Here is a 15,489-nt window from a genome sequence, read left to right as displayed (position 1 = left end):
TGTATGGCTTCATGAAAGTCCAAACAAAATTTCTAGGTAACTCAGTTTCTTTCAGCATTTCAAAAACATGCATAACACTTTGATTGGGCACTCCAAATTGTCCCATGGTGTGAGTGTGAGCACATATTGTTCGGCGATGTGTGGCCTGTGATTGGCTGAAAATCAGTTCAGGATATACCCCGCAGACTACCCAAAGACGGCTGGGATCGCGTGCAGTACTTGCACGACTTCACAGATAAGCGGATTAGAAGATTGATGGATGGAGATATGGGCGTAGGTATATGTATGGGACTAAATAGTATAGTGTCGCAGGAGAGGAAGGAACACAGACGACTGACTGTAGTACATATTTATTCCAACTGCTACCAAGTGGATCTGAACAAGCATTGGAATGTGCTGGAAAACAACCTAATTTAAACATGCCCCCTGCTGTATCCTTGCTGTGTGAGAGGCATGGTACGGGTGCCCGCCACAATATTGCCATATTTTTTAGCAAAGGCAAAGCCTGTTACATGTGAATATATCGTGCTTCTTATTTTGATCTTATTGACAATACGTTTTTTAAAAATGTGTCATTATATACATAATATTGTATTTGTTTATTGTAATATATGATAAAATATTAATACAACGTAACATTTTTAAGTATTTTATATTTTCTCACACACTGCAATATATTTTGGTTTCATATGGGATGCTATTCCAATCAGATATTCATAATTGCCTTCATTTTAAAGTATTGTTCAATCTAGCACACTGTTTTGATTTTTTGACTGCATTCAGTGGGCCCCTTATACATGTTAAATTTGGAGTCAATGACTCATAGCAGCATTAATCATTTAGCTATTTAGAATGGAATGACTTTGTGTTATGCACTGCGACTGTCACATTTTGTTTCAGAGACGAGTGTAACCACCTCCTCTGGGCTCAAGCTACAGTACATGATGTGGTGGGAGCCAGTTGACTGAGTCCAATAATTTCCTGCCTTATTGTAATCACTGTTCTAATGATTGACATTGGCAAAGAGATTTGTTCCTCCGTTGAACAACTTTAATCATTGACAGCAGCTCAATTTTGTAAAATTAGACAAATTGTTCGAAATGCAGGCAGATGTAACAGGCTCACATGTGGCAGAGGCCTTTTCGTCATTGAAAGAATGGAAATTATTTTGTAATGCCAAATGGGCTATCAGTGCTCCACCAGTTGCTTATGGTAACAGTAAATCATATGTCACGTGATTGGCGCATGACGGTGTGGGTGCATTGGTCGAGCACCATTTTGGAGTGTCCTATACTGCATTGTAAATATAGGGTATACAGTGAGACCTCAACTTACAAACACCTCAACTTACAAACCTTTTGTCTTACAAACGTCAAATTTATGAAAATTAAACCTTATAATAAGCACTATTTTCATAATACACACCCACCACGGCTATCAAAAAGGTAAATAAAACTTTATTTTACAGCACAGTTTATTTCTTTAATTACAGGCATGTAATGCGCCTCTCTTTCCAAACAGCAATTCCCTATGACCTTCGACCTCCAATGCCATTCCATCAAGCCATAAATGACCATCACAAATGTAAATAAAGTGACTTTATGATACAATGCAGTGTATTTCTTTCATTACAATACAATAGCACATTTATTATACATAGAATAAGGTATGTTGTGTGTAGTTTTAAGGCTTATTTAGTTGAAAAGTATCTTTTATGGAAACCCGGGAACGGATTATTCCCATTGTAATGGTTTCCTATAGGATTTTTTTTTTGAGATACACACTTTTCGCCTTACACACTCTGGCTGGGAACCAATTAAGTTCGTAAGTTGAGGTCTCACTGTATTAAAGGACTACCAATGTCTCCGGACAAGTTGTGTCCATAATTTGTCAAATCGCTTCAAATTACTTCTATTGAGTGTATTTTACAAAGATTCCACCGCATATAGCTATATTTTACTTTTTAAGACTTGCGCTGAATATTCCGGAAGACTTGTTTTTGAATTGGTGACGAGTCCTCACTTCACGTCACTGAAGGAACGCCCCTGACCGAGAAAGGACACACTGTAGCAGTCCTTTGATCACGCAATGTATTTTGCGGTACTTTATTTGGTCTGAAAACTTCGTGTTGATCCGTGTTGATGGCGAAATTAGAAGGAAAACACATTAAAAAACGCGATGGTGAATCTGTCACATCTCGTCGCCGTCCTGGGCGCGCCCCGCCCCTCCTGTCACCTCCTCCGCTGCTCCCTGGAGACGGCCCCTCCCATCATCAAGCACCTGGGTTCCCACAGCTGATTGTCATTCCCTTGATTGTGCCTTCTGACTATATCTACCGATCGCGCAATACAGTCTCCGTCGGAGTATTCTGAAAGCCACCCTGTTACTTCCGTGCCGTTAGATCAGCTGTCACCGATCTCTCTCATTCACATCATCCTGCTGTCATTTTTTCATGCGTGCCTCAGTAAAGACTTTTGTTCACGAGTGTCTGTCTCGCCATGTATTTTGGATCCACACTCCCCGCTTTCCTTTCGTCACTCGAGCCCTGCCCTCGAGCCTCAAGTGACGTGACATAATACTCCGACCTTCCCGCCGGCGAAGACAGATTCCTCGCCGCCCTGACCGTGCAAGCGGAGCGTTCGAGCCAGCTGGCCCGAGCCATCGCGGAAGTCAGCCAAATTACCACCATGCTGGCTCAACGCTTCGAGACGGCTGAGGCACGCATTTCCGCTCTCACGGCCAAGTCTTCCCCGCCCGTGAGTAGGCACGCTCTTCAACTTCCTCTTCCCTCACGCTACGCAGGCGAAACCGGGCGCTGCGCTCAGTTTTTAATGCAGTGCACGCTCGTGTTTGAGCAACATCCATACGCCTGCGTTAGCGATGAGGCGAAGGTAGCCTTCATCACCAGCCTGCTTACGGGAGAAGCCGAGACGTGGGTGCTGGCCATCCGAGAGTCCCGACCGGAGCTGCGCACCTCGTACCCGGACTTCGTCGCCGAGTTACGCCGGGTTTTCCATCATCCGGTGACGGAGTCCGAAGCTGAGGGGAGACTACTGGACTGCGTCCAAGGGGCCCGTTCAGCCGGGGAATACTCCGTCGACTTCCGCATCCGGGCCGCTGGCCGCGGCTACGGCGACCGAGCGTTGAGGGGGGTGTTTCGTCGCGGATTGAACACCGACCTCAAGGACGAGTTGGCTACCCGCGACGCGGGCACCACCTTCGACGACCTGGTCGCCATAGTCATCGGCCTGGATCACCGCCTTCGGGAACGACAGAGGGAGCAGCGCGGCCGACGGCCCCGAAGCCGGTCCAGATCTCCCACACCCGGCAGCGAGCGCGTGCGACGCCTGGAGGAATCCCCCGAACCCATGCTCATAGGGGGAGGGAACGACCACACTATCCCCAGGGCTCGTCGCACCCAAGGCCCCCAGCCAAAGACCTCAGGTCCACGCAAGTCCCCGTCGAAACGGCGACCACAGCGACCTCTGGAGGTCAAAGCCACGACCCCCGTTACGCGGTTGGAGCTGGACAGCGAATTAATCGGCCCGTCCAGCTCCCAAACCGTGCGGGCCCTTGTGAACTCGGGGGCCGACGGGTGCATCATTGACCCCCAGCTGGCGGACTCGTTGGGCTGCCAGCTGATCGAACTCCACCCCCCGAAGGAGATCGTCGATCTGGACGGCAGACTGTTAGCCCGAGTCACCCACCTCACTGCCCCGCTAAAACTCCGGGTAGCGGGGAACCACGTTGAGCACCGCCAGTTTCTAGTTATGCCCTCCCGGAATGCGCCGTTGGTATTGGGTCTCCCCTGGCTCAATACCCACGACCCATCCATCTCCTGGGAGGGTCCCACCATTCAGGGCTGGAGCCCCTACTGCTATGCCAACTGCCTGCGGTCGGCTACGGCAGGGCGAGACCCCTCCCGCGTTGGCCCGCCCGAGGCCATCTGCCTCAAGGGCGTGCCACAATGCTACCATGACCTGCGGGAGGTGTTCAGCAAAGACAACGCCCAATCCCTGCCACCCCACCGACCGTATGACTGTGCCATCGACTTGCAGCCAGGGGCTCCATTACCGGACTCCAGACTTTTTCACATTTCACAACCTGAACGGGAAGCCCTGAGCACTTACATAGACGCCTCCCTTGAGGCGAGACTCATCCGGCCGTCACGGTCTCCGTTGGGCGCAGGGTTCTTCTTTATTGACAGGAAGGACGGAACCCTGCGTCCGTGTGTCGACTACCGGAGTCTGAACGACATCACCATCCGAAACAAATTCCCCCTCCCCCTCATGGACTCAGCCTTCACGCCCCTTCAGTCCGCAACCATTTTTTTCTAAATTAGACCTCCGCAGTGCGTACCACTTGGTCCGCATCCGGGAGGGGGATGAATGGAAAACTGCATTTAAAACACCGTTAGGTCATTTTGAATATCTGGTGATGCCGTTCGGACTCACGAACGCGCCCGCCGTCTTCCAGAACTTGATCAATGATGTGCTCAGGGACTTCCTCAATGTTTTTGTTTATCTGGATGATATTCTTATTTTTTCTCGTTCTGCAGAGGAGCACCAGCAACACGTCCGACGGGTCCTGGCGCGGCTCCTGCAAAACCGGCTCTACGTGAAGGCAGAGAAGTGCGAGTTCCACATCCGCTCTCTGTCCTTCCTAGGGTTTGTCGTGGAGCAGGGGCAGCTCAGGGCCGACCCCACTAAGACTAAAGCGGTGGTGGAATGGCCGATCCCGAAGACGCGCAAACAGCTCCAGCGGTTTTTGGGGTTTGCCAACTTCTACCGCCGCTTCATTTGAGGGTATAGTCAGAAGGCACTCCCCCTCACTAACCTCACGTCCTCTAAGATTCCCTTCAGGTGGACGCCCGACGCTGAGGGGGCTTTCAAACGCCTCCGTCTTGCCTTCACTAACCCCCCTGTTCTGCGTCATCCCGACCCGGATCTCCCGTTCACGGTCGATGTTGACGCATCCGAGTCCGGAGTAGGGGCCATGCGCCTTCTTCTCCCGCCGGCTCAGCCCCGCCGAGGCCAACTATGACGTTGGCAACCGGGAACTGCTGGCGGTCGTCCTGGCCCTTCAGGAATGGAGACACTGGCTTGAGGGAGCGAAACACCCCTTCACCGTCTACACGGACCATAAAAACCTGGCGGCCATCCGGTCAGCCAAGAGACTAAACTCTAGACAGGCCCGATGGTCACTCTTCCTCAACCGGTTTAACTTTTCTCTCACCTACTGCCCAGGGTCACAGAACACCAAGCCCGATGCACTATCCCGCACCCATGAGCCGGCAGAAAGGGAGGAGACTACCACCAACATCCTGCCGGCCCAACGCATCCTGGGTGCCCTGAGGTGGGAGGTTGAGAGAAAAGTACAGCAAGCCCAGGGGACGACCCCCATCCCCAGGGGCTGTCCTAAGGATCGCCTGTTCGCCTCCCCCCCCTCTTCGCACGGAGGTGCTCGTCTGGGGGCACACCTCCAAGATAGCTTGTCACCCGGGGGTCAACAGGACGATCCAACTCATCGCCCAACGGTTCTGGTGGCCGGGGTTCCGGAGGGACATCACCCTCTTCGTGAAGGCCTGCCCGACCTGTGCCTGTGGGAAAGCCTCCCATCAGCCCCCGGCAGGACTCCTCCAGCCCCTACCGGTACCGTCCAGGCCCTGGTCCCACATCTCCGTCGACTTTGTGACAGGCCTCCCCCCCTCCCGTGGCAAGACGGTCATCCTCACCGTTGTGGACCGATTCTCCCAAGTCGGCCCACTTCGTCCCGTTAACCAGGTTGCCGTCCGCCATCGAGACGGCTCAACTCCTGGTTAACCACGTCGTCCATCTCCACGGGATTCCGACGGACATCGTGTCGGACCGGGGACCGCAGTTCGTGTCCAAGGTATGGAAACGTTTCTGTCGGTCCCTAGGGGCGTCGGCGAGCCTGTCGTCTGGATACCATCCCCAGACCAACGGACAGACGGAGAGGAAGAACCAGGACCTGGAGGCGGCCCTCCGGTGCGTGTGCCTCCACAACCCGGCGTCGGACCTGCACCTACCCTGGGTGGAGTACGCCCACAACTCCCTGGTCTCCGCAGCCACAGGTCGGTCCCCATTTATGTCCGCCTGTGGCTATCAGCCGCCCTTGTTTCCCACACAGGAGGGCCAGGTGGAGGTCCCGTCTATTGAACATCACCTCACGGGCCCACCGAGTCTGGAAGGAGACCAAGGACGCCCTGACACGCACCGCATCCCGGAACCAGCGGGTGGCGGACCGTCATCGGAGACAGGCACCCAACTACCAGGTCGGGCAGGAGGTGTGGCTGTCCACGAGGGACCTTCGGCTGGCAGGGTCTTCAGCCAAGCTGGGCCCACGCTTCACGGGTCCCTTCCCCATCGAGGCCATCCTCATCCCGGTCTCGGTGAGGCTCCGGCTGCCACCCACCATGAGGATCCACCCCGTCTTTCACGTTTCCCTCCTCAAGCCAGTGGAAACCAGCTCCTTAGCCCCCACGCCCACACCCCCCCCACCTCCCCCCCGGATGTTGGCCGACGGACCGGTCTACACCGTGCGGGAGATACTGGACTCCAGGCGCATGGGCAGAGGAGTGCAATACCTGGTCGACTGGGAGGGCTATGGACCGGACGAACGACAGTGGGTCCCACGTGCCTGGATCCACGACCCATCTCTCATCCGGGCGTTCCATGCGGCTCACCCTTCCAAACCTGGTGGGCTGCCAAGAGGCGTCCGTTGAGGGGGGGGGGGGGGGGGACTGTCACATCTCGTCGCCGTCCTGGGCGCCCCCCGCCCCTCCTGTCACCTCCTCCGCTGCTCCCTGGAGACGGCCCCTCCCATCATCAAGCACCTGGGTTCCCACAGCTGATTGTCATTCCCTTGATTGTGCCTTCTGACTATATCTACCGATCGCGCAATACAGTCTCCGTCGGAGTATTCTGAAAGCCACCCTGTTACTTCCGTGCCGTCACATCAGCTGTCACCGATCTCTCTCACTCACCTCATCCTGCTGTCATTTTTTCATGCGTGCCTCAGTAAAGACTTTTGTTCACGAGTATCTGTCTCGCCGTATATTTTGGATCCACACTCCCCGCTTTCCTTTCGTCACTCGAGCCCTGCCCTCGAGCCTCAAGTGACGTGACAGAATCCTTGTGTGTTGTGACGAAAATGTTGAGCCATTTCCACATGGAAGATTGTCGCCATCTTCTGCCTTTTTTTGGGTGCGACACTCCCCCCCCCCTGAGGCCTCAAAATGACACGGAATAAATTCTTTAATCGATTGCAAACATGTATGCTTTCCTCTTCAGAACTATTTCAATCATATTCATAACTGGATGAGTGACAAGAAAGGATCTTCTCTGAATCTGAAGCCACTGTTTTGATTCTCGAGCAAGGCAAGATGTATTGGCGTGACACCACGAACAAGGGGGCGGCACCTTCTGAAACTGGCCACATCCGGTTTCGATTTTTTTAAGTCATTTTTATAGGTGTTTTTCATTTGACTAAAAATATCATACTGCATGTTTTGGGTATTTTAGATGCTATAAAACATTTTTCTGATGTCAGTTAGGAAACAAAAAAGTGATGTCGGTTGTCCTTTAAATCTAGTGTGTGCAAACCTCATAGCACAGTAAGAACACTACAACCCAATTTGGATTGGATTGGATTTGCCTTTATTAGTCTCGCAGTGGAGAAATTTACATTTCACATCAGCAAAGGGATGAAAGGGATGTTTTTTGATTGATTTATTAACAGTCTTTCAAATGTGAAAAAAGCCCTTATCAGTTCATAAATTTGTCTCAAGCAATATGCAAGATATGGCATTTACATACTATTTTGCAGATACTGGGAGGAGGAAATGTAAATAGATTAAAATAACATACGTACTGTGATTTATCAAGATTGCGTCTGTTTTTAATAAGTTTCAATCGAAAGTGGAAAGTTAAAGAAATCAACATTTATTGAAAAAAGGAATCACATTCAACATTTAATACACAATGTTACACAACGAAATACTCAAGATCAATAATATCTACTTGTGTTAATCTCCGCAAAATCATGGATCGATTATCCTGACCGCGCACTCGACAAACTCGCCACGGACGCCCTCGCTCGCCTTCATGCGCAAACAGTACACGTGTATCGTTGCCAAGCACACAAACATAGGCTACCTACAGTTGAAATTTGCATACTCGAAACAGCAGCCAATCAGAAGCTTGCTTCCTGCTTCGGACTTTCCCAAGAACGCTTGGGAAAGTCTGAAGCAAAGTCGTGCGTTAGCATATCATTTTCCAAAGTTGATGCACAGAACCTTAGCCACAGAAGAAAGATTCAAAAGAAGCTAACAAAATTTGTGTTGCTATAAAAAGTAAATTTACATTAAACTGTGACTGTAAAGTGTACTTGAGAGTTATGAAAGGCGCTCAGTGGCCCGTAGGAGACAACGCAACGAAAATAACGCATTGTGCACAAAGACGGCAAAAGACAACTGCAATACAACCTTCGGCCACTGATATTTTCCGTAAATTAAGCAACGTAGCGTTTGTGGTAGGTAAAAACCTATATGCTTTGCGACAATGTTTTTTTGGCGATTTCTCGTCTTTCTTTATGGCCAGGCAGGCAACTTTTCAGAGTTACCTGACTTGTCCGCTAACATTTTTAGACTATCAGACACTGTTTTTACTATAATTTGGACAAGTTCGGCGGGCCGGATTAAAAAGCCGAACGTGGCCCGCGGGCCGTAGTTTGCCCATGTCTGGCCTAGAATCATTGTTTGAAATTCAATGCTGTGACATGCTGTAAATTGCACACAATAGCAATAACTACACAGTCCATTTATTCCCACTCCCTAAGAGCGCACATTCTAGTCTGATGGATAATGGGTGATTGATGATGGATTATGGTGATGGATGATATATCAATATGCCTTTCTTGATACTTGCACTATGTACAGATTTTTTATGAAACGGTTTTGCACATTTACAGTATACAGTTGATATTTTTATTTTGCTATGCTTAGAATATCTTGTTTTCTATCCTTTCACCCTCCCCACTCCATCCCCTTTCAAATTGCCTGTAATGGGCAGCATCTTCACAGCCTTTGTTCAGCGGAAAGGTCGGTGCTGTTGGACAGTCTGTGGTTGGATGGATGCATGGTTTGAGGAGCCCGTGATAAGAAGAAAGGAGCGTCAGCGCAGAGCGCGGATGCATATGTAGGCTTGGTATTGAAGCAGATAATTGTGAGACAATGTCTTTTAGTCAATGGATGCTACAGCTGCGTGTTTGCTTTCAACATTTAGCTTGTAGTAGACGTGCAAATTCCACCATGACGTCCCTGAGCCACTGCTGAAATGGATCCTGTGATCCTCACCACTTTCATCTAGAACTGCTTCATGTCATCACAAAGAGGGTACAGCAAGTCCTGCAGAATGAATGACTCTGTGTCTTTGTGTTGTCATATTCTTTGTGATTTTTGTTTTTTCTTGTTTTTCCCAACATGGCGGCGCGTGAACACGCCGCGGCTCCCCTCTATTATTAGCATATTTGACAATAAAGCTGACCGACTTTGAAATTGCTGATGTGGACTGCAGCAAATTTCCCCATTGTGTGACGAATCAAGGTTTTCTTATTCTGATTCTGATAGTTTATGGGTAATGGGTGATGATGGGTGATGACGGGTGATGATGGGTGATGATGGGTGATGACGGGTGATGATGGGTGATGATGGGTGATGATGATGCTGATGATTGTTGGGGAAATTCGGTATACGAACATCTTTAAACATCGCTTTCTAATCTTTGTTTACGTTTTGGACTTCATGATACGTCATATCCTACCTTCCCATACATGATGTCGCATCTACATTACGTCACATCCTCTTGCGTCGCACACTGTCCGGCATATAAATGCCCTCCCAGTCCGTTCTTTCTCTCCCTCTCTCTCCCTTTCTGCGTCCCCCTCGGACGACCTCCCGCAATGTCTCCGCTGTCTTCAAGATTAAGCTAACTTTCTGTCCAACACCTGGCTTCCTGCTGATTTAACCATCCTCTGCCATCAAGACCCGTAGAACGACTGGGGTTGGTCAGGTCGGGGAATCGTCGAAGGAGCGTGAGAAATGGAGAAGATGAAGGAGATGGTACGTAGGAGAGATGAAAAATCGCAGGGTTGGCCGTCCTACCGTGCACGGACTGGCCGGTCGTCTCATCAGTCAACCTCTTCCTGCGGATGTTGATGGACAGGTCAAACTTGTGCAGGAAGTTCGCGCCAAGGATGGGTGAGGGGCATCGGCAATTGTGAAGATGAAAGGGAAGGAGCGACGTAGGCCCAAGTTGAGGTTGAGAAACCGTTGGCCATAGGTCTTGATGGTGGTGCGGTTGGCAGCTTGCAGGGACACTCCAGCATCGGGGTTCCGGCGCTCTGCAGGAGAAGGTGGCAGAACGCTGATGTCAGCTGCCGAGTCCACCATGAATCGTTTTCTCGATGTGCGGTCACGGACATAAATGATGTGGCTTGTTGTGGAGGCGCCAGGCGAGTGGGAAGCCGTGTTCACTCCCGATTCCCGACTTCTTGCACGGCTCGCTGCATCGTTTGGCCCAGTCGCCCCAATATTGGTGGTACCAGCACAGGTCGGGGTCCGCGCTGGATGGGTTCCGGTCGCGGCTTGGGCTGCGCTCTCGAATGGGGCCGCGTCCGCGACTACGGCGGCATTCTCGACTGTGGCTGCGTTCCCGGATTTCGGTTCGCAGGGCATGCATCTCGTCTACGAGCAGTTGGAGAGCATCAGTTGAGGGCCCTGGCGTCAGAGGAACCAGCATGGCAGAAACGGTAGGCTGCCCCGCTTACACCTCCGCAGCTTTGTTGGCAAGGGCGGCCAATTCCTGCAAGGTGGAGTCGGGTGGTGTGGTTGCCAGGACTGCGTGGATCATCGGGGGCAGCTTCTCTATGAAAACATGCCGCAGGAAACTCTGGTCCTTGATGCTGTTTCCCGCCACCGTCTCAAGGCGTTGCAGGAGCTGGGAGGGCCGGCTGTCCCCCAGCTCGACGTCATGCCTCAAGGCTGTGTACCTGTGGTGTTCCGCGAGGGTGGTCTGCCTCAGGATTTCCTGTTTCAGGGCCACGTAAGGATTCTCGGCCGGGGGGTCGAAGGTGACTCGGCGCACACGACCAGCCAACTCTGGAGTGAGGGCAGCGACCGCATAGTGACATTTGGTGGTCTCCTGGCTGGCTCACCAATAAAGATTTTGATCTTTCCCTTTATTTGGAAGTAGGTTCGTTGTCAGATCTCCCAGGCAAGTGTCACTCAGAGCTTGATCGTGGCGTGGAGTCGAGCAAGTCGTGCGATGTCTGAGTCCGAGATGAGTCTGATTCTCTCTGTCCCCCGACAGCTCCTTTTATACCATTTACAAGCGTGTGATATGCGTCAGGGTGAGACGCACATCAAGGAGATCAGGGCTTGAAAGACATCAAAGCTGCTGTGCGCACCGGTGACGCCACAGATTTAACCATCCTCTGCCATCAAGACCCGTAGAAGCAATGAGCCAGGGACGAACGATCAAGATAAACCCATTAATGATGATGATGATAAAGCCTTTGTTTCACATTGGAGAAATTCCTAATAACAGCAGGAAAGTTCTAAAAGGAAAAGAAAAGGAAAAAGAATAAGTGTCCTTGCTAAGGTAGTTCAGTTGCATTGTTGCCCATCCTGCACATGATAACGACAGCATTTTTAGTTGTAAACCATTACAGATGATTTTAATAATGCATTTATATAAATGGAATGTTTTCATGCATGATTCCATTCATGTACTCATGTCTCTTCTTTCCCTTTCAGCTTTTCCCTTGACGGGTCGCCACAGCGAATCAGTGTCCTCCATCTAACCCGGTTTTGTGCATACTTTTCTCTCACACCAGCTACCTTCATGTCCTCTTTGACAACATCCAAAAATCTCCTCTTTGGTCTTCCTGTCGGTCTGCTTCCTGGCAGTTCGAGGCCCAGCATCCTTCTCCCGATATAGCCACCCTCTTTCCTTTGGACATGTCCAAACCATCTTAGTATGGCCTCTCTGACCATCTAAAATTAAGTTCAAGTGTTGTCAAACACAACCCTGTGGTTGAATTTGAATTCCTACTATTCGGAAAGCAGCTATGCATAAACGGGATACAGCTACGAAAGTAGCCCAGCCCCCCAAAAAACCCAACAGGTTGTGGAACTGTACCAGGAGTCACCCAGACTTATATTACATCCTCAAATCCTGCAGCTGCCGGTACATCCACTCCTCATGCCGTTCCATACCAGATCACAACAACAGCCGCCACTGGTACTACCAGCAGGTCTGCACAAACTGCTACAAATCTAACCCCTGTGCATCAAAACACACAACCTGTGACGTAATCCACAAAGGACCTACCATTCATGCTTCATCCGGTCTAGGTGACGGAGGAGGATTTAGATCTTCTCAAGTTTCTGTGGTGGCCTGATGGGAACCTCAAAAGTGAACTAAAAGTGTACAAGATGGTTACAGCAGTGTGCTAAGGACAATTTCTTGGTTGACGACTGCCTGAAATCACTGGAGAATGAAAAGGAGGCAATGCAAGTTGCTCACGAGATAATTGCATTATGCGGCACCGGCGCCTTCCAGCTGAACAAGTGGTTTAGAAAATGCAGAACCATACTGCTATCCATACCTGAGGAGAGTCACTCCACAGATATCAGAAATCTGAACCTTGACTAAGACAATCACCTCATTCTTGTGAAAAGAGCTCTAGGTGTTCAGTGGTGCACAGAAACCTACTCTTTCTAATTCAAACTTAACCTACTGAGAGGCATTCTATCAACTGTGAGCTCCATCTATGACCCTTTGGGTATGGTGGGCCCCTGTAATCCTCCCAGGCAAACTAATTCTAAAAAGGCTGACTGGAATGAAGTTTGGTTGGGATTAAAGGATCCATATTAAACAAGAGAAGCAGTGGTCTAGATGGATCTGGACATGCTGAAAAACTTCAAGGTCAAGAGATGCATTAAGCCTTCTCTTCTTTTCCTTTGGGCTTTTCCCTTCAGGGGTCACCACAGTGAATCAATTTCCTCCATCTAAGCCAGTTTTGTGCATCCTCTTCTCTCAAATATGCTACCTTCATGTCCTCTTTGACAACATCCATAAACCTCCTCTTTGGTCTTCCTCTCGGTCTCCTGCCTTGCAGTTCGAGGCCCAGCATCCTTCTCTCGATATAGCCACTCTCTCTCCTCTGGACATGTCCAAACCATCTCAGTCTGGCCTCTCTGACTTTCTCTCCAAAGCCTGTAATGTGAGTTGTCCCTCTGATATACTGAAATATACTAATTCGTGATCCTATCCAACCTGGTCACTCCCAAAGAAAACCTCAACATCTTCAGCTCTGCTTCCTGTCTTTTCTCGAGTGGCAGTCTCCAGTCCAAATATCATTGTTGGTCTCCCCATCATTTTATACACTTTTCCTTTCATCCTAGCTGAAACCCTTCTGTCAAACATCACACCTGACATTTTTCCCTAGCCGTTGCAGCCTACCTGGACACACTTCTTCATCTCTTTTCCACACTGTCCTTCGCTCTGGACTGTTGACCCCAAGTACTTAAAATCCTCCACCTTCTTTATCTCTTCCCCCTGTAGCATCACTCTTGCACTTGGATCCCTCTCATTCACACACATATATTCCGTCTTGCTGCAACTGATCTTCATTCATCTCCTTTCCAGGGCATATCTCCAAATCTCTAGTTTCTCCGCCACCTGTTCCCTGTTCTCGCTACAGATGACAAAGTCATCTGCAAACATCATGGTCCAAGGAGATTCTCTATCCATCACCATAGCGAATAAGAAGGGGCTCAGAGCTGACCCCTGGTGGAGTCCCACCTTCACCTTGAATTCCTCCGTCCCACCGACAGCACACCTCACAGCTGTCTTACAGTCATGATACATGCCTTGCGCCGCTCTGACATACTTTTCTGTCACTCCAGACTTCCTCATGCAATACCACAGCTCTTCTCTGGGCACCCTGTCATACGCTTTCTCCACATCTACAAAGAATCAATTCAATTCCTTCTGACCTTCTTAGTACTTCTCTATCAGCATTCTTAAAGTAAACACTGCATCTGTCGTACTCTTTTTTTTGGCATGAAGCCGTACTGCTGCTCACAAATGTTCACTTCTGCTCTTAGTCTAGCTCTTTTACCATAGTTTCATTGTATGGCTCATCAACTTTATTCTTCTGTAGTTAGTACAACTCTGCACATCTCTCTTGTTCTTAAAAATGGGCACGAGTACACTTCGTCTCCATTCTTCAGGCCTTTATTCATCATCTAAGAGCTTGTTGAATAACCCAGTCAGGAACACCACGGTCATCTCTCCAAGACACTTCCATCGATCCTCGATTGGTGAATCATCGTGCCCAAGTGCCTTTCCAACCTTCATCCTCTTCAGCACCATCCTCACGTCATCCTTGCTAATGTTTGCTACGTCTTGGTCCACAACAGCCACATCTTTTCCTCTTTGTTCCTTCTCATTTTCCTCATTCATCAATTCTTCAAAGTGCTCTTTCCATCTTGCCATCACACTACTGGCACCTGTTAATACATTGTCATCTCTATCCTGAATCACTCTAACCTGTTTAAGGTCCTTACCATCTTTTTCTCTGTCTCGCCAGCCTGTAAAGATCAGTCTCGCCTTTCTTGCTGTCCAACCTAGCATACAAGTCATCATAGGCCTCTTATTTGGCCTTTGCCATCTTTCCTTTAACCATGTGTTGCTTCTCCTTGTACTGATGTCTACTGCCTCCGTCCTCTCAGTGTACCACTTCTTATTTGCTAACCTCTGTATACACTCCTGTATTTCCCCATTCCACCACCAAGTCTCCTTATCTACTTTTCTTCCACTCAATACACCAAGTACCCATTCCACCACCAAGTCTCCTTATCTACTTTTCTTCCACTCAATACACCAAGTACGTTCCGACTCTCTGAATACAATCTCTGTAGTTTGGCAGTCATCTGGAAGGACCTCTTGCCCACCCAGTGCTTGTCTTACCTCCTTCCTAAATGTCATGCAACACTCTTCCTTTTTCAACTTCCACCATTTTGTCCTCACTTCTGCTTTTGGTTTCTTCATCTTCCTCTATACCAGAGTCATCCTAAACACCACCAACCTTTGCTCTCTGGCTACTCTCATCACCCACTACTTTGCAGTCACTGATTTCCTTCAGATGGCACCGCTGATAGAAAATGTAGTCTATCTGTGTACTCCTGCCTCCACTCTTACAGATCTACAAACCTCTCACTTCTCTGGATGTTATGTATGACCAAGTCCAACTAAAATTTCCTCTTATACGCCAGTTCACATCCGACTCGTGGGGCATGCCCACAAACAACATATAACATAACACCTTAAATTTCTAGAGCCGCTTACCATGTTGACGGAGCTCAAGAACCTGGCGGTCATACGATCCAAGAGCCTGAAC

General features: G+C 49.5%; 1 pseudogene; it reads left to right on the top strand.

Annotated features, from left to right (window-relative positions):
* Positions 1-14,286: 14,286 nt before the first annotated feature.
* Positions 14,287-15,247, top strand: LOC148894045 (uncharacterized; annotated as a pseudogene).
* The last annotated feature ends 242 nt before the right edge of the window (positions 15,248-15,489 follow it).

This window comes from Hippocampus bargibanti, linkage group LG09, assembly GCF_051943395.1.
Source record: "Hippocampus bargibanti isolate YZ-2025 linkage group LG09, ASM5194339v1, whole genome shotgun sequence".
Classification (NCBI taxonomy): Eukaryota; Metazoa; Chordata; class Actinopteri; order Syngnathiformes; family Syngnathidae; genus Hippocampus; species Hippocampus bargibanti.
The sequence above is the reverse complement of the archived record's forward strand: the minus strand, read 5'-3'. Positions and strand labels throughout refer to the sequence as shown.